The sequence below is a fragment of the Monodon monoceros genome, unplaced genomic scaffold (assembly GCF_005190385.1).
Source record: "Monodon monoceros isolate NGI ecotype Baffin Bay Population unplaced genomic scaffold, NGI_Narwhal_1 Super_Scaffold_18, whole genome shotgun sequence".
Lineage (NCBI taxonomy): Eukaryota > Metazoa > Chordata > Mammalia > Artiodactyla > Monodontidae > Monodon > Monodon monoceros.
In genome coordinates, this window is record NW_021703774.1 from 23825866 (window position 1) to 23848058 (window position 22193).

At 36.5% G+C, this 22193-nt stretch overlaps 1 protein-coding gene, 1 non-coding gene and 1 pseudogene across 10 annotated transcripts in view; 2 read left to right on the top strand and 1 right to left on the bottom strand.

Annotated features, from left to right (window-relative positions):
• The window catches only part of CDC42BPA (CDC42 binding protein kinase alpha), a 326424-nt gene that overhangs the window by 224519 nt on the left and 79712 nt on the right, over nucleotides 1–22193 (bottom strand). The window contains exon 1 of one of the 9 annotated variants that reach the window (XM_029230865.1): nucleotides 2254–4939. The exons of the other annotated variants lie outside the window; for them this stretch is intronic. The gene's annotated coding sequence lies outside the window, so the exon portion shown is untranslated. Of the gene's footprint in view, nucleotides 1–2253; nucleotides 4940–22193 lie in introns of those variants that run through there. 9 annotated transcript variants of the gene reach the window in all.
• Nucleotides 6902–20350, top strand: LOC114898789 (annotated as a pseudogene).
• Nucleotides 10843–10913, top strand: TRNAK-UUU. The gene has a single exon. It is a non-coding gene; the product is annotated as a tRNA-Lys (tRNA).

Genomic DNA, 22193 nt, shown 5'->3' on the forward strand with positions numbered 1-22193 from the left:
AGAAGAAGAAGAAGAAGAAGAAGAAGAAGAAGAAGAAGAAGAAGGATGAGGAGGAGGAGAGGATTATCCTAGAAATCTAACTTCAGGTTCTAGATTTTCAAGAACCACAGCTAACTGACATATAAGAGGGTAGTACGTTAAAATGTCCTTTCTTATATAATTTGATCAGAATGAACAGTACACTTAGTATGGACAGGAAGATTATAAATTTAATACAGAACAAAGACATGTTTTTAAAAAACACCAAATATAGAGCTGTCTTTAAAGATAGCATATTAAAAGCACTACGATGTTAGAAAAACTGCAAATGCTACAGAAAAATCAGTAGGTGACAAATGTAAATGAATGAGTTCTTAAACACAATTTAAGAATCATCACTTATAGATACAACATGTAACTTAGGAATGATCATACTATATTAAATAGAATTTCAATATCCAAGAAGCAGCTGGCATGCAGTTCTACAAATCTAGTCTACATTCAATATATCCAGAATTTGCCATACCTCCTCCACTAGTCCATACCATTCCCATCTACCATTATTTCTTGCCTGGACTATCCTGCCTAGCCTCTCTACTTCTGCTCTCACAGCCCAAAATCTGTTCTCAAAACATCAGCCACAGTGATTCTGTTTAAACTAGCTCAGATCATGACACTCTGCTCCAAAACTTCAGTTTCTGACCTCTCTCCATGTAAAAAAGTCCTTGCTATAACTTATAAGTAGCGTGGTCCAACATATCGTGGTCTCCCAGATCTCATATTACTCTCCTCCTAGATCGCTCTCTCCAAATATACTGATCACCTTGTTCAATCTCAACTTAGTGTTTTTGCACTTATTACTCCGTAGGTCTCAAATGGTCTTTCCCCGCTATAGCTACATGGTTTGCTCTCTCAATCCCTCCCTAAAATGTCATTCTGCCCTTTCACACTTTCTATCCCATTTCTTTGCTTCCTTTTCCCCTTAGCTCTTTTTACTTAACAAACTGTATATTCTATTTATGTATTTTGCTTACTGTTTGCCTCACTCACTAGAACATAAGCTCTAGGTGCGTAGGTATTATTTTTTTCTCATTTGTTCACTAGTATGTGCCCAGTGCTTGGGAATCAATAGGTACGCAATAAATATTTACTGAATAAATAACGAGTGATTTGTAATCTATATGAGTGTATCTACATAGAAAGCTGAAAGGCATCAATACGCTCAGCTTCAAGTACACTACTAAATTGATACTGAAACTCAAATAAAAATAAGGCATTATGATAAAAGAGATACAATTCTGTATCTTAAGGTCTAAGTGTGTACCAGATTATTCCAGCTCATGTTGCTCTCTTAACAATTATGTATGGCTTTTAAGGTCTCAACTTCACAACTTAGCTTTTATTATCTTTCGTGTATTGTTACTGTTCACTATTTATTGCTCCATGTCTTTGTCTCCTTTTTATCTCTGCTGTATAATGTCTACCATCACCTATTATTAATAATAATAAACAAAAACAACTCATTTATCAAAAGCTTACTGTGACTGGCACTGGGCTGAGCACAATACATATACTGCCAAAATCAATTCCTACACCACTCTAAAGTAGATTCTACAGTCCTCACGACCTGATTACAGAGCTAGAGTTATTTACTGCTATGAGTACTGAATAGTTCTCCAGGTTTTTGAAGAGATCTTCCCATTCATCATGCCTATAGTCTTGATTCCTATTGTCATGTTAATGGTGATCACTGTTAATATGAATGGAAATCACTGTATTTGTTTTTTATAAACTGTTCTGTTAGTGATCAGTCTGTATTCAAAATATTTAATTAAAAAAATACTGAGTCTCTTTAACAAGCAAACTAAAAACACTACAAAGAGTTCACTAAACTGGCTAGAGGTATCCTCTCTACGGAGTTGCAATTTATATATATAGTAGTGATAGTCAAAATATTTAGAAATTGGTACAGCATGGGCATTGACCAATTAGAGCAGACACTGGCTATAAAAATATAGTACGCCCATGCCAGTGTGCCCCTATGGACTGAAGACTAGCCCATATACAGAGGCTTCAAAGGTGAATCATGCAATATAACTTCAAACGTCTTTCACTCTCCCTTGAATCCCAGGAGAGCCAGGGTACAGAGTTTTTAAGGAAGAATGAACAGCTAAAAATAATTCTCCTTTCAGACCCTAAGACTAGGTTATGCAGATACATTAGGGCCTAGTTATGGTAATTAGAGGAAGCAAGCTAATTAAAAGCTTTTGACACCTGAAGCAGGGGTAGCAGGCCAAAGCAGCAAGCTTTCACAACAAGCTCTGAAGCCCAGAAGCCTTGAAGCTGCCGGAGCAAGGCTGGAGCAGGCAGAAGCGGTGAGCCACCAGGAAACTGTGGACAGGCAACACCCAGGGCGTAAGTTAAAGGTTTTCCTGAAAGCAAAAAGGAAAACCCAGCGTTAAGTTAAGCAGTAACTGACAACAATTGAGTCGTAGAGAGTAGGTTCTTAACTCATAGAGCTGTTGATTTTCAATTATATCTTGCTCCTTTATTATTTCCCATAATTTACGCATTTCTTGTAGGAGGTACATAAATTATGCTTTCATTTTCAGAGTTTTTTTTTTTTTTTTAAAGAAAAAGCATAATTGAGAGAAATGCTGTTTCTGTCAGATATCCATGCCAGAGATGAACCTATCCACTGGGTCTATATAATACCTAATGACAAATTCCTGATAGAAGACAAAATACTTTGGAGGAAAAAAAATTCTCTTTAGGGCTGTCTGCATTTTGAAATCTATTAGTTGATAACTACTATAGGGTATGTAAGGCCACCAGAGATATTTTAACCAGGAATGAATAACTAACAGTAAGAACTCATAAACCAGCCAATACTACTTTTCTGTACAAAATTCACTGTCTTAAAATAGAGTAAACTATCTACAATCTATTTGTTGCTTTTATTTTACATATTTTAATTAATATACATACAGAGCAAGGAGAGAGGGAGAGAGGGAGAGAGGAGGGAAGGAGGGAAGGGAGGGAGGGAGGAAAGAAAGAAAAAAAGGAAGGAAGGAAGGAAGGAAGAAAGAAAAAGAAAGAAAGAAAGAAAGAGAGAGAGAGAGGGAAAGAAAGAGAGAGCGAGAGAGAAAGGAAGGAAGAAAGGAGAAGAGAAAGGAAAAGGAAGGAAGGCACCTTCTCATACTAAATCTCAAGTATTATCAGTCATGCATTAAACACTCTGGCCTATGACCAGGCAGGACTTAGTCTACTGACAGCCAGACTGCTGTCTGCAGCAGCCCACTCCCGACCCTGCACGCATTCTTCAATTCTTCCAAGCATTAGGACTACAGAGCAAATGTCACTGTCCTTAACTATCTGCCTCACTTAATCCTACTGAGTAACTGTAAGCAACTCTCCAGGGCCCTGTCCTTTTCTTCAGTCCCTTTTATGGAAAAAAATATATAAACAAATATACACATTATTTAAGTATTTAAATTATTGCTTTATTTTTTCCATAGTTCAATCTCAACTGAGCCCTAAATCTATCTGCAGCCTCACCATTAATCCTTTGTCCTTTACCAATCTTCTAAAATGACCTGTGCCACCCTGCTACCACCATCTATCCTATCCCTGACCTATCCAAACCTTACCCTGCAGTTAATGACCTGGTAGCCTACTTCACAGAAAATAGATCCTTCACATTCCCTCATACCACCTTTAAATGTTTCTATATTTCTACTTCTCCTTACTTCTTTTCCTTTTGAGCCCAAGCAAGAAGTGTCCCCACCACTTGCAAGGATAACAGTATCCTTCCTTTTCTTCTTTCCCTTGTTCCATTAAAGATTTATTTCTGGACTTCAAGCCTTCTTTCTTATGGCTCCTGAACATCAATTGATAAACTTTTCCATGACCATCTCCCACCCAAAAACAAAACATAAAACAAAAACTTTATTGCCATCCTACCTTCCCCTCAAGAAAGTGATATCACATCCCTTTTTCCACAAGGTATCATTTCTCCATAAAGCAAAGAGTACTATATGCTTGCTTTTTCCACTTGTTCATCATTCGTTTCTCAGCCTTCTTCAATCACCTATTTCAATCTAGTTGCTATTTCCCTCTACTGGACTGAAATTACTCTCTCAAAGATCAATTATGACCTTCCAAATTCCAAATAAAATATATTGTTCTCAACTCTCATCTGTTTCAACCTCTCTTCACTATTGGACATCACTGACAATCAATATACTACCCGACTTTTTCTTTTCTCTGTAACCTATTAAATGATTTTCCCCAAGGATCCCTACTCCACATTTTTTATATCTCCTCTCCTTCCTGACCTGTATTATCTATTCCATATGCCCTAATTAATATCTCTATGCTGATGACTCCTAAATCCTTATCTCCTAATAGGTAGACCCATACTTCTAGTTACCTATTAGTCTTCTCTCTAGAATGTTCAGCAAATATTTCAAATTTAACAAGTCAAAAACCTGCACGTTAAACTCATTTACTCAGGTTGCATACCTCAATCATCCATGATTTCTACCTTTAACTTATCACTGACATCCAAAGTGACTTCTTTAACAATCTGTCTATCCCACCCATCCTTCTTGCCCACTGGCCTGCTTCAAGCCCTCATTATTTCATCTGAAAAATGATAATAGGTTCCTTTTTGACCACCTTACTATATGCTAACTGCTGAGAATACAAAGAAATAAAAGAGCCCTTGCTCTCAAAAATCTCACAGTCCAGTGTGGGAAACATAACTAAACAGATAATTATAGTACAACATGAAAGAAAAGGTAAAAACAAGGTCCTATAAAAAGCACAGAAGAGAGATTCCTAAGCCAAAAAGGCAGGAGAAAGGAGGGAGGCATGTAATCTGTGAATATATACGTTAACATTTCTTGGAAGAGGTTACTGACATATGAGTCTTACACAGTGAGCCCCAGAAAAAGGGGACCAAGGGGGTTCTGACTGGAGAGAGGGAGTATTTGGGGAAATGGGGGCAGCGTGAGCGAGGCACAGAAGCAAGTGCTATCTGTGCGGGGGACAGGGGTGAAGACAATCAGGGATAATAAGCAGTTTTCTTTCTTAGGAAAGGTTTTCTTCACAGCAGGGAATAGCTAGAAATGAAAGTGAAGGATCCAAATAATGGAAGAGTTTGTATGCCAGGCTAATCAACTAGAACCTTAAAATGTAGATAATAGGGAACCATTCTTAATATTTGGTTGTAGCTACATCACTTTAAAAGCTCTGTAGAGAATGGTTCTGAGGCAGGGAAACAAATGAGAAGGTTACAGCAGTAGCTGAGGTGAAGATATTGAGGACTTACCTAAGGAAGAGAAGAAGAAATTCAAGAAATACTTAGGATAAAAAAAATCAATGATTAATTGAATGACGTGGAGGCTAGAGAGTGAGAAATCCAGGATCTCCCTCCCTCTGGTCTCTTCTCTACCCAATCCTTCCTCTACACTATCAGTATGATCTTTTTTATCATTCTGATTCTATCACTACTCTGCTTATTAACATTTGATAGGACTCCCATTCCTATGCAATAACGTTCCTTGGAATAGCATACCAAATCATTCACTGCATCTGCCCAAGAAAGCTTTCAATCCTCATCTTTCACCACCACCAACAAAACCCCTATATTCCAGGCACAAGATTACTAACTGCTCCCTGAATAAGAGAAACTCATTTAAAAGAATAAAATAACTAGTTTGATTCTTTTAGAATATAATTATTATAGAAAATTTATAAAACTATAAAGTGTAAAAAAAAAAAAGCCACAGATAACATTATTTCATAGAGAAAACGACTCTGAAATCATGTAAGTTTGTCCATATCCTTTCAACCAGCAAGGTCCTCTTCTAGAAGTAATTATTTAGAAAAGCATCTGAAATACAGTGAAAGCATTTTGTACAAAAATGCTTTGGAGAGCATTATTTCTAATATAGAAAAAATAGAACAACCTAAATATTTCATTCATTTTTTATGTATAAGCACCTACTATGTACTAGACACTGTTGTAGGTGCTGGGGAATTGCAGTGAACTGACAGGGGAAAAATTCCTATATTCATGGAGCATACATTCCAGCTTAACATTATTGTTAAATAAATTACAGAGCTTCCACATAATGGACTTCTACGGAGCCATTAGAAATCAGGTTTAAAAGAAATGTTTCAACATATGGGAAAAAGACTTAAAATATTTGGTTAGAAAAGCTGGTTAGATAACAATGTTTATAAAACTATCCCAATTTTATTACCTACGAATAGAAATAAAATTGGAAAGAAATGCTCCCAAAATTACAAAAGTAGATCTCAATGCTGTGTACCTTTCCCTCTTGTAGATTAGACTGTGATCCTAATCAAGGGTATGGAACATGTTTGGATTATAGTATATGGTTAATAAGTATTTTTTTCATTAGTCAAAATAGAGAAGCATAAAAGAAAAAAAGGACTTCATTTTTCTGTTTTTAATCTCCAATAAGGAAAATTATTATATTTAAAAGTATTGTGCTAAGTACTGAGTATAATGAATAAAGAAACTCAGTCCTTGCCTTCACTAAGAGTCTATTGGTGAAGACAAACATTAAACACAGAAATAAGGAATTTAAAAGTTAAAAGTATAAGTGCTAAGAAGAAGTTGTACAAGGTTCTCACCTTCCCCATTAGAAAGATAAAAGTATCTTACATCTTCACTCCCATTTTTATAAACTCATTAATCTACTGATTTCATTTTCCCATTCAGTTCTTTCACTGACTGCATTCTGCCATCAATTCTTTCACTCATTTGCAAATATGTAATGATTTTAAAGAAGCAACAGTAATAACAAAATATATTTTGTTAGGCTGGGATGACCTCCACTTTCTCTGAAAACACAATATCCATTAATATTGGCCTTAAATATAACGCATGAGTCATTTCAAAGTATCTGCAGGAACTGTATCAATAAAAGGTGAGTGCCTGGGCAAATTCACTCTGCTCTACTTCCCATTTCTGTAAAACTTATCCTGCTGCTTTTTTATTCCTAGAGTTCAAATTTGGAGTGAATAAAAACAGTCTATCTTTAAAGCAAGATACGTTCTACTCTCTCTCTATTAGACTCAAGAGACAAGTGTTGAAAAACAAAGGTGAGTAATTCACCTTCACTTCTGTCCACGATTAACAACTGGATTAAGACTCAAGACTTGTCCTCTAGCAATCAGCCTAGAAGCCCATATCTTAATATGACTCTGTTCCACTAGCAAATGACTTTCTAAGGCTGACTGGAAACAATTCAGCTAGCTGGATATACATAATTTTTGTCAATTTTGAGATCCAAAGTGGGGAACAAAGGTTTACATTTGAGGGAAGGTAGTGGGAAGTCTCCAGCTTGGCTCCAAGTTTATGTCTTAACCTTTTTTAACAGGGGATCCTGATAACACTGAACCTGATCTGGCTCCAACATACTGGTTAAAACCCACAGGCAAAGAGAACAGAGTGACTGGAACCTTATGTCCTTACATGGATGCAACGTCTTATAGCCCAGAAATAAAAAGTATCAAAAATATCCAGGATTCTAGAGTACAGGGACTAGAGACATTCATGTACGTAGACACAGAACAGGGAAGATTGGGATTCTCAAGGGATGGAAACACTTAAGTAGTATAAAGAACCTCAGCTGTGCAGACCAGTCAAGAAATATTCAATTACTGAAGCACCAAGAGCCAGGTACACTGACTTTTGTTGATGTTTTCTTTTTGTCAGTATTTAAAGATGGTTTTGAGATGGTAAACGAGGCACACTAATTTACTTCTCTCTCACTCTCAATCTCATGAAATTACAGAAAATATATGTTGTTCAAAGGAATAAAATTACAACACTGGAAAATAAGAAGAATAACATCAACGAATCAGATATTTTAAAGAATTCCTGAAATCTAGGATGAATAAAATGGGATTAGATAGAGACAAGAATGGAGAAAGCATAGCCCAAATTACATTACAGAAGAAAATTAAGGCACAGATAAGAGCAATGACATAGGGAGTTAAAGCTCAAAATTAATAAACTCAAAGACTAAAGAGAGCTCATAAAGAAACTGTCAGTGTATATTCCAAATGTTTGAATTTTTGCCAGAAGATATAATTGTATACTTTGAAAGGAATAAAATAATAAATGAAAAGGAAACTATCAGAAACCACAAGGTACTTTGGTAAGGTAGCTGGTAACTGAAGTAATATTAAAGAACTAGTATACATAAAATAATAGCTTTCATATTTTCCAAGAAAAAAAATCAGAATATAATGGTAGTAAACTATCCCAACAACAGCAACAGAAGAAAAAATACCCAGTAAATGAGCCAAAAGTTTAGGAAAACTGCCTGCCTTTCTTCTCAAAAATTATAAATCATAATGTAATTCCAAAGAAGACTGGGTATCAATTCTCCTTTAATTAATCTGTAAATTTAACATTATCCCAATGAAAATAACACTTTTTTTAAGTAGACAAGTTGAGTCTAAAATTCATATAGAAAAATAAACACTTCTATTTTTGGCGGTATGTAAGGTTAGATACTTTGAATGAGCTTTCTAAACATAGTAAATATGAAAAACTATTAAAATCACCTTTTAAACATATTTCAGAACTAGGATGAAAGAAACTGGTATAGCATCAAAACTAAGTGCATCTAAGAATAGTAAATAACAAGGAAGAATAGCTGGCTTTCACCATGAAGGTTTCTGCCAAACTCTGGAGACTGAATTTTCATGTTGCTAACTGTAAAGCAGGTAGAAACAGGAAATAAAGACCAGACAGCACACAACATAGATAATCTAACAGGAAGCCATACATGTAAAAAATATCTCCTAAGACTAATAAATGGATTAAAATGGTCACAGGATACAAGGTCCATATACAAAAAAATCTACTGCATCTTGATATACTAATAAATGGTAAATGTTCCATGTGTTCGTCAGCTGTTAAACATAGTGTACTATGTCAATTAAGTTGTCTGTTAATTGTTGTTCACATCTTTTATTCCTTACTGATTTTTGTCTACTTCTATCAGCTATGAAAACAGTGTGTTAAAATTTCCTACTATGAAATTGATATGTCTATCCTTTTAGTTCTGTCCATTTTTGCTCTATATACATAAAATCTGTCAATTAGACAACACAAAGTTATAATGGATGTAGTATAATAAAAATAAATATTTTGCCTTTGTCCCTAGATCCTGGCACACAGCTCCTAAAACCCTTTGAATTTGTGGAGTTATAATATTCTTTCGTGTGTTAAGGAGATGAGTGGTGGCGGTAGATAGTTCAGTGTCGGGGGATGGTTGCCTGAAAGACTACTCCATTATTATTAGAATCTTGTGACTTTCAGCCCCACCCCCAACATGCAGAGAAGGGGAGAGGGGCTAGAGATTGAGTTGTTAATGGCCAACAATTTCATCAATAATGCCTATGTAATGAAATCTCCATACAAACCCCTAATTGAAGGGCTTCTGGGAGCTTCCAGGTTGCGGAACACATCAAGGTGCTGGAACAGTGGCACACTCAGAAAGGGCATGGAAGCTCCATACCTCTCCTTCCATACCTTACCCTATACATCTCTTCCATTTGGCTGTTCCTGAGTCGTATCTGTTACAATAAACCAGTAATATCAAGTAAACTTCTGGGAGAAGTTAAAGATGGCAGCATAGGAAGACCCTGAACTCACCTCCTCCCATTAACACAACAAATGTGCAGCTACATAAGGAGACATTTTCCTCTAAAAAGGACCTGAGAACTAGATGAACAACACCTTGGCAACAAAAGATAAAAGAGACACATGGAGAGGGGTAGGAGAGGCAGAGACATGGTTTTACTTGGGACACCAGCCCAGGAGCAGTTACCCACAGTTAGCAGGGATTCCAAAAATATAGAACTCTTCCTCAAGGAGTGAAGGTATTGAGCACTACATGAGGTACCCCAACCCTTGGGTCTGGCACAGGAAAGGTGAACCCCCAAAACATCTGATTTAGCAAATAAATGGGAATTAAATCCAGGAGAACCACAGAACCAAAAGGAAGGGAGTAGCCACTATTAAAGGGGTCACATACAGACCCACTCACCCTGAGATCCAGTGCAAAAGGAATGGTTTGGAAAGCACCTACACCATAAGCAAGGGAGACCCACTTACTAATCTTAAAGTAGCTGCCAGAGAGACATGAGCCAGCTGGAACATTCTCTGGGGACAGAAGCACTGGCAAGCTTTGCAATAACATTCTAACTTGCTTATGACAGAGCTGATGAATGACATTTTTGGTGTCCTCCCTCTAGCCTGTTAGCACCAGGAGGGATGCTCTACCTACGCCATGCCACAACCTGGTCAGGCGAGCACCCTAAACCCCCACTTACCACACACACCAGCCACACTACAATGGGGCTGGACGAGCACCCTGCACCCAGCCCACCCTATGCAGCAGCTGAGGCAGGCAAGTGCAACACACCCTGCCCTCCCTCAGAGCAGCCACAGCTCTGCCACAGCCATCAGGTGCATGCACCCCACACGAGTGCCATCCCTTGAGTGCCTAGCACTGATAGCCAGGGGAAATGGCACTTCTGGGCCTCATGGGTCATCTCCTACACAAGACCACTCTTTCGAAATTGGAAGAGTAGCTGTTTCGCCCAATACGTGAAGACAAACATAGGGAAATGAGGCAAAAAAATATGTTCCAAACTAAAGAACAAAACATATCTCCAGAGAAAGGCCTTAATGAAACAGAGATAAGCAACTTACACAACAGTTAGAAGTAATGCTATAAAGATGGCTCACTGAACTCAGGAGAAGAAAGAACACAATGAGGACATCAACAAAGAGATAGAGGGAATTCCCTGGCGTCCAGTGGTTAGGACTTGGTACTTTTACTGCCAAGGCCCGGGTTCAATCCCTGGTCAGGGAACTAAAATCCCACAAACCATGCAGCCAAAAAAAAACCCAAAACCAAACCAAAACAAACCAAAAACAAAGAGATAGAAAATATAAGAAAGTACCAAACAGAAGTTATAACTGAACGGAAAAAATACTTGAGGGGTTCAAAATCAGACTGGATGAAGTAGAAGAATGAATCAGTGAGCTGAGACAAAGCAATGGAAATCACCCAGACAGAGCAGCAAAATGAAAAAAGAATTTAAAAAATTGAAGATACCTTAAGGGACCTCTGGAACAACATCAAGGTGAATAACATTTGTATTATAGGGGTCCCAGGGGAGAAGAGAGAAAAAAAGGGCCAGAACAATTATTTTAAGAAATAATGGCTGGGGCTTCCCTGGTGGTGCAGTGGTCAAGAATCTGCCTGCCAATGCAGGGGACACAGGTTCGATCCCTGGTCCGGGAAGATCCCACATGCCGTGGAGCAACTAAGCCCGCAAGCCACAACTACTGAGTCTGCATGCCACGACTACTGAAGCCCGCGCGCCTGAAGCCCATGCTCTGCAACAAGAGAAGCCCGCGCACCACAACGAAGAGTAGCCCCCACTCGACACAACTAGAGAAAGCCCGCACACAGCAACGAAGACCCAACACAGCCAAAAAATAAATACAGTAAATAACTTTTTAAAAAAAAGAAAAGAAATAATGGCTGAAAACTTCTCTATCTGGGGAAGGAAGCAGACATACAAGTTGAGGAAACCCAGAGAGTTCCAAATAAGATGAACCCAAAGAGAACCACAGTGACACACATTATAATTAAAATGATAAAATTTAAGGGTAAAGAGAGAATCTTAAAAGTATAAAGAAAAAAACAACCTATTACATACAAGGGAAACCCCATGAAGCTATAAGCAGATTTTTCAGCAGAAATTTTACAGGCCACAGGGAGTAGCATGACTTATTCAAGTGCTAAAAGGAAAAAAAAAATTCCAATCAAGAATTCTCTAGCCATCAAGGTTATCATTCAGAACTCAGCAAGAGTGGAGCTCATCACCACTACATCAGCCATACAAGAAATGCTAAAGTGACTTCTGTAAGCTGAAAATAAAAGACACTAATTAATAATAAGAAAACATACAAAAGAGAAAAGGTAAATCTATAGTAAAGGTAGTGGATAAATCACTTACAAAGCAAGTATGAAGGTTAAAAGACAAAATAGTAAAATTAAAAATACAATAATTAGTTAAGGAAAGCATAATATTAAAACATGGAAAAGGTGTTATCAAAAATATAAAAGATGACAGAGGAGTAATAATTTAAAACTTTCGAAAAAGTTACTATCAACTTAAAAAAGATTACTGTATACTTAAGATGCTGTATGTGAACCTCACAGTAACCACACACACACACACAAACACACACACAAACTTATAGTAAACATACAAAAGAAAAAGAGAAAGGAATCTAAATATAACACGAAAAAAAGCCAGCAAACAACAGAGAAAGAGAAGAAGAAAGAACAGAGAGGAGCTACAAAAACAGCCAGAAAACCACTAACAAAATGGCAGTAGGTAAATACCAATCAATAATTAATTTAAATGCAAATGGACTAAATCCACAAATCAAAAATTGTACACAGTGGCTGAATGGATAAAAAGACCCATCTACATGCTGCCTACGAGAGACTCAATTCAAAAGTAAGAATACACACAGACTGTATGTGAAGGGATAGAAAAATATATTCCATGCAAATGGAAATGGAAAGAGGTGGTGTAGCTATATTCATATCAGACAAAATAGACTTTAAAACAAAGACTTATAAAAGACAAGGGCACTACATAATGATAAAGGGTTCAATCCACCAAGAAGACATAACATTTATAGATATATATGCACCCAACATAGGAGCATGAAAAATATATAAAGCAAATACTAACGGACCTAAGGGGGAGAAAGTGAAAGCAATACAATAATAGTAGGGGACTTTAACACCCCACTTACAGCAATGGACATATCATCTAGACAGAAAATTCAGTGAGGAAACACTGGTCTTAAATGACACATTATATCAGGTGGGGTTAATAGATATATAGAGAACACACCATCCAAAAGCAGCAGAATACACATTCTCCTCAGGTGTATATGCAACATTCTCTCTCACATGCATAGATCACATGTTAAGCCACAAAACAAGTATCAATAAATTCAAAAAACACTGAAATCATATCAAGTATCTTTTCTGACCACAATGGTATGAAACTAGACATCAATTACAAGACGAAAACTGAAAAAAAAAAACCCATAAGAACATGGAGATTAAACAAATTGCTACTGAACAGCCAATGGGTCATTGAAGAAACCAAGGAGAAATCAAAAAATACCTAGGGACAAATGGAAACACAAATAAAATGTACCAAAATCTATGGGATGAAGCAAAAGCAGTCATAAGAGGGAAGTTCATAGCAATACAGGCCTGTCTCAAGACATAAAAAAAAATCTCAAATAATCTAGTTTTACACCTAAAGGAACTAGGGGAAAAAAAAAAAGAACAAACAAAGCCCAAAGTTAGTAGAAGGAAGGAAATACTAAATATAATAAAATGAATAAATAAAACTGAGATTAAAAAACCAATAGAAGAGCTCAATGAAACCAAGAGCTGGTTCTTTGAGAAGATAAAAAAAAAAAAAAAAATCAATAAGCCTCTAGCTAGACTAACCAAGGAAAAAAGAGGGCTCAAAAACATAAAATCAGAAATGAAAGAGGTAAGTTAAAACTAATACCACAGAAATACAAAGGATCATAAGAGAACATTAGGAACACATATACACCAACAAACTGGACAACCTAGAAGAAAGAGATAAATTTCCAGAAATATACAATCTACCAAGACTGAAAATTTTAAAAAAGAAAATCTGACTAGACTGATCACTAGTAACAAAACTGAATCATTAATCAAAAACCTCCCAATAAACAAATATACAGAACTAAATCGACTGACTGGTGAATTATTCCAAATGTTCAAAGAACAGTTAATGCCTATTTTTCTAAAACTCTTCCAAAAAACTGAAGAGGAGGGAATGCTTCCAAACACTTTTAATGAAGCCAGCATTACCCTGATACAGAACCAGACAAGGACAAGGAAGGAAGGAAGGGATGGAAGGAGGGAAGGAGGTTGGGAGGGAGTGAGGAAGGGAGGGAGAGAGAGAGAAAGAAAGAGAGGGAGGGAGGGAGGAAGGAAAAAAAAAATTACAGGCCAATATCCATGATTAACACAGAAGTAAAATTCTCAATAAAATATTAGCAAACTGAATTCAACAATACGTTAAAAGATCATACACCATGAACAAGTGGGATTTATGCCAGGAATGCAAGGATGGTTCACCATCTGCAAATCAACCAATGTGACATGCCACATTAACAAAATAAAGGATAAAAATCATATAATCATCTCAATAAATGCAGAAAAAGCATTTGATATTATTTAACATCCATTTATGATAAAAATTCTCAACAAGTATGCACAGAGGGAATGTACCTCAACATAATAAAGGCAACATATGACAAACCTACATCATACAATTCAACGGTGAAAAGCTGAAAGCTTTTCCTCTAACAGGAACAAGACAAGGATGCCCACTCTCACCATTTCTATTCAACACAACATTGGAAATCCTAGCCACAGCAATCAGACAAGAAAAAGAAATAAAAGGACTCAAAATTGGAAAGAAGTGAAACTGGCACTATTTGCAGAAGTGCAAATATATATATAGAAAACCCTATATATAGAAAACCCTAAAGACTCCCATCAAAAAACTAATAAATGAATTAAGCTAAGTCGCAGGATACAAAGTCAATACACAGAAATCCATGGCATTTCTATACACTAATAGAGAACTCTCAGAAAGAAAAATTAAGAAAACAATCCCATTTACCACTGCATCAAAAGAATACCTAGGAATAAATTTAACCAAGGAGGTGAAAGACCTGTACACTAAAAACTATAAGACACTGATGAAAGAAACTGAAGAAGATACTAATAAATAAAAAGCTATTCAGTGCTCATGGACTGTAAGAATTAGTATTGTTAAAATGTCCATACTACCCAAAGCAATCTACAGATTCAATGCAATCCCTATCAATGGCATATTTCACAGAATGGCATATTTCACAGAACCGGAACAAATAATTCTAAGATTTGTGTGGAACAACAAAAGATCTAGAACACCCAAAACAATCTTGAAAAAAACAAAGCTGGCATATACCCTGAGAAAACCATAATTCAAGAAGAGTCATGTACCACAATGCTCATTGCAGCTCTATTTACAATAGCCAGGACACAGAAGCAACCTAAGTGTCCATCGACAGATGAATGGATAAAGAAGATGTGGCACGTACATACAATGGAATATTACTCAGCCATAAAAAGAAACGAAATTGAGTTATTTGTAGTGAGGTGGATGGACTTAGAGACTGTCATACGGAGTGAAGTAAGTCAGAAAGAGAAAAACAAATACCATATGTTAACACATATATATGGAATCTAAAGAAAAAAAAAATGGTTCTGAAGAAACTAGGGGCAGGACGGGAATAAGGAGGCAGACGTAGAAAATGGACTTGAGGACATGAGGAGGGGGAAGGGTAAGCTGTGACAAAGTGAGAGAGTGGCATGGACATATATACACTACCAAACGTAAAACAGATAGCTAGTGGGAAGCAGCCACATAACACAGGGAGATCAGCTCGTTGCTTTGTGACCACCTAGAGGGGTGGGATAGGGAGGGTGGGAGGGAGGGAGACGCAAGAGGGAAGAGATATGGGAACATATGTATATGTATAACTGATTCACTTTGTTATAAAGCAGAAACTAACAGACCACTGTAAAGCAATTATACCCCAATAAAGATGTTAAAAAATATATATATCTCATTATAAGGATATACCACAATTGTTTATCCATTCATCACTTGATGGGCATTTGGACTGTTTCCTTCGCTAATATGACTAAGGCTGCTATGAGAGTTCATGTACAAGGTTTTGTATTTACATGTGTTTTCAATTCTTTGGGGCATGTATCTAGGAATAGAATTGCTGAACTGAATGGTTGTTTGTCAAAGCAGTTGTGCCATTTTACATTTCCACCAGCAATGCACAAGAGTTCCAATCTTTCTACATTCTTGCAAACACTTATTACTGTCTTTTAATTATATTCACTTTAGTGGGTGAGAAGTGGTATCTCATTGTTGTTTTGACTTGTATTTCCCTAAAGACTAATGATGTTGAGCACCTTTTCATGTGCTTATTGGTTATTTATATATCTTATTTGGAGAAATTTCTATTGAAATCAGTTGTCAATGTTTTAGTTAGGTTATTTGTGTTTTTATTGTTGAGTTATAAATATTCTTTATATATTTCGGGACAATAGACCCTTATCAGATATACAACTTGCAAATATTTTCTCCCATTCTGTGAAATGTCTCTTCAATTTCTTGACAGTGTTATTTGGAAGCACAAAAGTTTTTAATTTTGATGAAACTTAATTTATCTTTTTTCTTTGGTGCTTGTGATTTGGTGATTGTGATATATTTAAGAAACTACTGCCCAAACCAAGGTCAAAAAAGTTTACATCTATGTTTCCTTCTACGAGTATCACAGTTTTAGCTCTTACATTTAAGTCTATGATCTGTTTTGAGTTAATTTTTTATATGGTGTGAGGTAAAATCCAACTTCATTCTTTTGCCTTCATTTTTAAAAAATATTCGCTGGGTATAGAATCATAGATGACAAGTTTCCTTCTTTCAGCAGTTTTAAGATGCCATTTTCTATTATCTTCAACTTCCATCATTTCTGTTAAAAGGTGAATTGTCTTCTCATTGCTTATTGGAAGTTACATGTCCCTTTCCCCTACTATTAAAATTGTATCTTTATCTATGGTTTTCAGAAGTTTTACAATTATGTGGCTGGATGTATTATATGCCTAGATGTATTTATCCTGTCATGGAGTCAACAGAATTCTTGAATCTATGTATGGATTTATGTTTTTAGTTAGCTCTGAAAAATTCTCTGCCATCATTCTCTTCAAATGTTATTTTTGTCCCATTTTCTCTCTTTTATCTCCTTCTAGAAATATAAATACATACATGTTAATTTTTTTTACTATGTCTAATATGAATCCTAACTTATTTTTAAACTTTCCTTCCATTTCTTTTCCTCTCCATGCTTCAACCTAGATATTTCCTACTGACCTATTTTCCAGTTCAACAATCGTCTCTTCAGTTTGCTGTGAAACCTATCAAGTTTTAATTTAAATCACTGTATGTTTCATTTCTACTACACTGATTACCTTAATCCAATCTGGGGTTGATTTGATTAGAATTGAGTTGAGTTTTGTGAGGGCTGGCCTATTTCCATTTGTCCTTACACCAAATGGTGTAGACTTTCAGGAGTTCCAATTAACTACCTGAGATATTTAACAGAGCCCTCCTTTTTATTGAGAACTGAACTCCAATTTTAGTTTCCCTTACCTGTGAGATTTCTGAAAGTTCTCTTTAACTTCTCTGCCTCTAGACAACTGCCTCCAAGAGAAAGGTAAAGCTGAATGTTGGGGGTTCACCTCTCAAAAAACCTATTTCTGTGACTCTTAGCCCCTTGAGTCCTTAATGATTTCATAGCTCTTATGCCTTCAAATAGATGAATTTATATTTTAATCAAGGTTTTCTAGTTGTTTTCAGCAGAAGATTTGGTATGATATAAACAAGTGCGTTAGAATCAGAGGCTTTATGCAAATTGTTTAGTATGTCAAATTTCTCAAAATATTCCACTGAATTTTTACTGGCATTCCACAAAACTTATAGATTAATTTAGGGAGAATTGACATCTTCAGAAATATTTTTTTCCATATTTGAACATGGTATATCTGTTTTTCAGGTCTTCTTATCATACATTTTAATAAGAGTTTTAGAATTTTCTCCATGTAGATCTTGCGCATTACTTGTCAGATTAAATTCTAGAAACTTGATTTTCTTTTATTATTGTGAATGGTATCTTATATCATCTCTTCTAGCTAATTATTTTGAGTACAAAGGAATTCTGATTTTCAGAAAACAATCTTTTATTTAAGAAATACTAAATTATCTTATTAATACATATAGTTTGTCTATTTCCCCTACAGATTTTTATATAGGTTATCTCTAAACATTTACGGATTTATCTCTTCTCTTCCAATCCCATTAACTCATTTCTATTTATTTTCTTAATGCACTGGCCAGGAACTCCAGTAACATAAAAAACACTGTTAACCATCTTTACCTTATTCCTGATCTTAAATGGAATGCATGTAAAGTTTTTCCATTAATGTTTGCTTTAGGTTTCTGGGCACATATCCTTCATCAAATTAAAGACATTCTCTTTTATTATTTCTTAACAGATGTATATTAAATTTATGCTTTTTCTGAAACTGAACAAATCATGTACCCAACTATTTTTAAATATACTAACTTTTTTAAAGAACTAATTTTGGGTTTTGATAATATCTACTCTCTAAGAGATTTCTGGCCTTATTATTTCCTTCCTTTTTGTTTACTCTATAGCTCTTTTTCCAACTTCTGAATTAATATTTGTCTCATTAGTTACTGTATTAGTTTGCTAGGGCTGCTGTACTGAAGTATCACCGACTGGGTGGCTCAAACAACAGAAATTTATTGGTTCTCACAGTTCTGTAGACTATAAGTCCAAGATCAAGGTATCAGCAGGGTTGGTTCCTTCTGAGAGTCGTGAAGGAAGGTTCTGCTCCAGGCCTCTCTCTCTGGCTGGAGATGGACAACTTCTCCCCTACCATGCCTATGTCCAAATTTCCCTTCTTATAAAACACCAATTATATTAGATTAGGGCCCACCCTACTGACCTCATTTTCATTTAACTCCGTAAAGACACTATTTCCAAATTACTGTCACAGTTTGAAGTACTGGAGGATAGGACTTCAGTATATCCATTTTTTTTGAGGGCGTGGGGAAGGAGACACAGTTCAGTCCATACCAATTACCAAAGTTTCTTACTTCCTGGTAAATATATTATAAGTTATAAATCTCACTTTAAGTATCTCACAAACTTTGAAGTGCAGCATTTCCATTAATATCTAATTATTTTATAATTCCTCTTACGATCTATGCTTGTAAGTGTGCAAACATTTGGGTCACTTTTAGCTATCTGACTGATACTTATTGTATTTTATTCAGGTCAGAGATTATGGTCTGCATAATGATGATTTTTTGGAAGTTACTGAAGCACCCTTTGTGGCCTAGAACATGTAAATTTTAAGAAGGATCTGTGTGTGCTAGAAAAAAATGTGTAATTCTCTGCTGGATGGAGAATTCTATATATATCTATTAGGTTCAGCATGACAATCATGTCATTAAAATATTTTATATCTTGTCCAAGTGGCAACATGGTGGACTCAGGTTCCAGACACCAGATACTGAGATTAGACATGGCAATTGCAGGCTTAGGGTCTCCACCACTTCAGTAAATCCAGGATCCAGATGCCAAAGTGTGGTGGGCCCTAGCCATCATTTTCTGCCTGATGGTGCTGCCTAGTATCCCAAGCAGACCCTATTTTGCACCCCTGCAGATGAACTGTTCAGCCTCCATAATGGTGATATGAACTGAATGGGCTTTTTAAGCATTTCCTGGATAGATCCAAGCTGCCTCAGAGAGTACAGTTTGCTAAGAAAATGGATATGCCAAAAACATTTTGCGACCGAGGAATGGTGGCTAAACTGTCTAAACATTAAAAAAGACATTACCAACAGTCCTGTGTTTCTTCCTGGGCATCTGGGGCCATAAAAACCATTTCTGATCAGATCTGTATTGACACCAGTAGGAATGCCCCCACAGAGATGCCTGCTGAAAACGTGCTCATCTACTGCGAAGTATGGGGATGGCTGCATAGGGGCTTTCCCTCTGGAGCCTGGAATTTCTGGACCAAGAAAGGTCTCTGGTGGCCTCTATGATGCCCATGTAGGCTGTAGGTCCTATTCTATCCCACAATGTGAGCACCATTTCAATGGCTCTCAGCTACCAGGTGATGGAGGTGAAGAGACACTCCCAAGTGCAGCAAGATCTGTGAGCCTGGCTATACTCCTTCCTACAAAGATAACGAGCACTACAGCTGCAGTTTCTACTATGTCCCTTAAGATCACAGCTGATATTTACAAGAATGGCCCAGTAGAGGAACCTTCCCTGTGTATGCCAACTTCCTGCATGTCACAAATGAAATGAAGGGAGGCCACACCATCTGCATCCTGGACTGGAGAGTACAGAATGCCACCCCCTAATGGCTGGCTGTCAACTCTAGAAAACTGAGCAGAGTGACAATTTCTTCTTCAAATTCTCTAAGGAAAGGACTACAGTGGAATCAAATCAGAGATAGTGGACAGATTCTCATGTACTGATCAATACCAGAAAAAAAGTTAAGCCTACTGCGGCCTATCCAGCCTGCCCTGCACAAACTGTTTTTGTTTTTGCTTTTAATATGGCAGGTTGGGTTAAGGTGGATATGAGGGTGGAAATTCCTTTTATTTTTTCAGTTCAGATAGGACTGAAGAGTTTAGACGGTGGCTATGACAAGACTAGACTAGGCCAAACCTGTGTATACGATTTGAATTGATCCTTTCTGGGTTAAAAAGAACTCTCTTACACAGAAAATAACTCCAAACCCTGGCTACATCTCAGCCTCATCAGTGGACTGATCCTTACTGCTGACAAGGCAGAGCGCCCTTTAAATTTCCTAATAAGGACTTTCACAGAGACTAGTTCTACAAAGTGTCTGCTGCTCCAAAGCCTGCTACAACCAACCTCCAAACCTTCCCCAACCAATATCTCCAAGGAGCAAAACTGAATGAGAACGTGAAGGGTTTAAAGGAAAAACTGAATTCCTAACAAGGATTTAAATTTCCACATATATTCACTACCTCTTCCCAAGTAGTTATTTTTGAGGTTTGGAGTAAGTTAAGAGGAGAAATGGTAGACAGCCCTTTAAATGAAGAAAGCCACTTTTTCCTTTGGTCCCTAAATCTGTTGAATTTCCAGTGTTGCATACCCTCTCTGTTCTTTTCTGTAGCATGATTTTTTTTTTTTTACCAGAAGCTTTATTTGGAATGAACCTGGGCTGATCATAGTATGAACAATTCTAACACTGGCTAGAACTGTTGTGCCAGTTGCAAAGTATAAATCCCAACAGAAATAGCTTCAAACAAAACTAGGTGGTCCCCACTAGGTACAGATTTAACTGACCTCTAATTCCCTTGGTGAAACTAGTTTGGGAGAAACCAGTTTTTATCAATTTTTAAAATCACTGCTCTACCAAATGTTTTAACACAGAATGGAATAATTATGCCATTAAAAAGTTCCACCTTCAAAAAATAAACTCTTCTAAGTCTCAATTTTTTTCATCTGCTTAACTTGCCAATTTCGGAGGAGAGTTAAAAGCTCTATCTTCAACTGTTGAAAGTTCTTGTATTCCCCTATGCAAATTCTATCAGTTGTTACTTTATATATTTTAAAGCTAATTTGTTAGATGAACATGTATTCCACGATTACTACAGCTTCTTTCATTAATTTATAACACTTGTAATTGATTAGAACACAGATAAAGAAAATAAAACAAAGGTAGAGTTAAACACAATTATAAACTGAACAAAATAGAACTGAAACTGAGATGAAGAAATAGAACATTGGAGCAATGCTGAAACCCCCCGTGTGCCCCACCTGACCACAACTTCCACCTTCCCGCTAGAGATAACCATTACCCTGACTTTTGTGATAAAATCAAATCATATGCATTTTTTCCTTATGTTGCCTCCTTCACTCAACATACAGTTAGATTTTAGAAACAAGATTATTCTAGCCTCATAAAATGAGTTGGGCAGTGGTCCCTCTTTTTCTGTTATCTGAGAAAGTTTAAATTTAGAATTGCTTCTTCCTTAAATGATTCACAGAACATGCAAATTAGTACATCCCAACCTGGAAGAATTTTTTAATGATTTTTAAAATAGATGATACACTTACATGTTTCAGGAGTCAAAACAAAATAAAAAGGCTTCCACTTAGAAGTGTCACTCACACTCTGCATGTACCCCATTCCCTCTTGTCCCTTTAAAATGTCACTTTATGAAAATACAAGTAAGAATCATAATATTTCTACCTCTTTTTAACAAAATATAGTGTACTATATATCAGGTTGGCCAAAAAGTTCACTGGGGATGTTAGAGAAAAACCCCAACAAACTTTTTGACCAACCCAATATATTCCCCTGCAT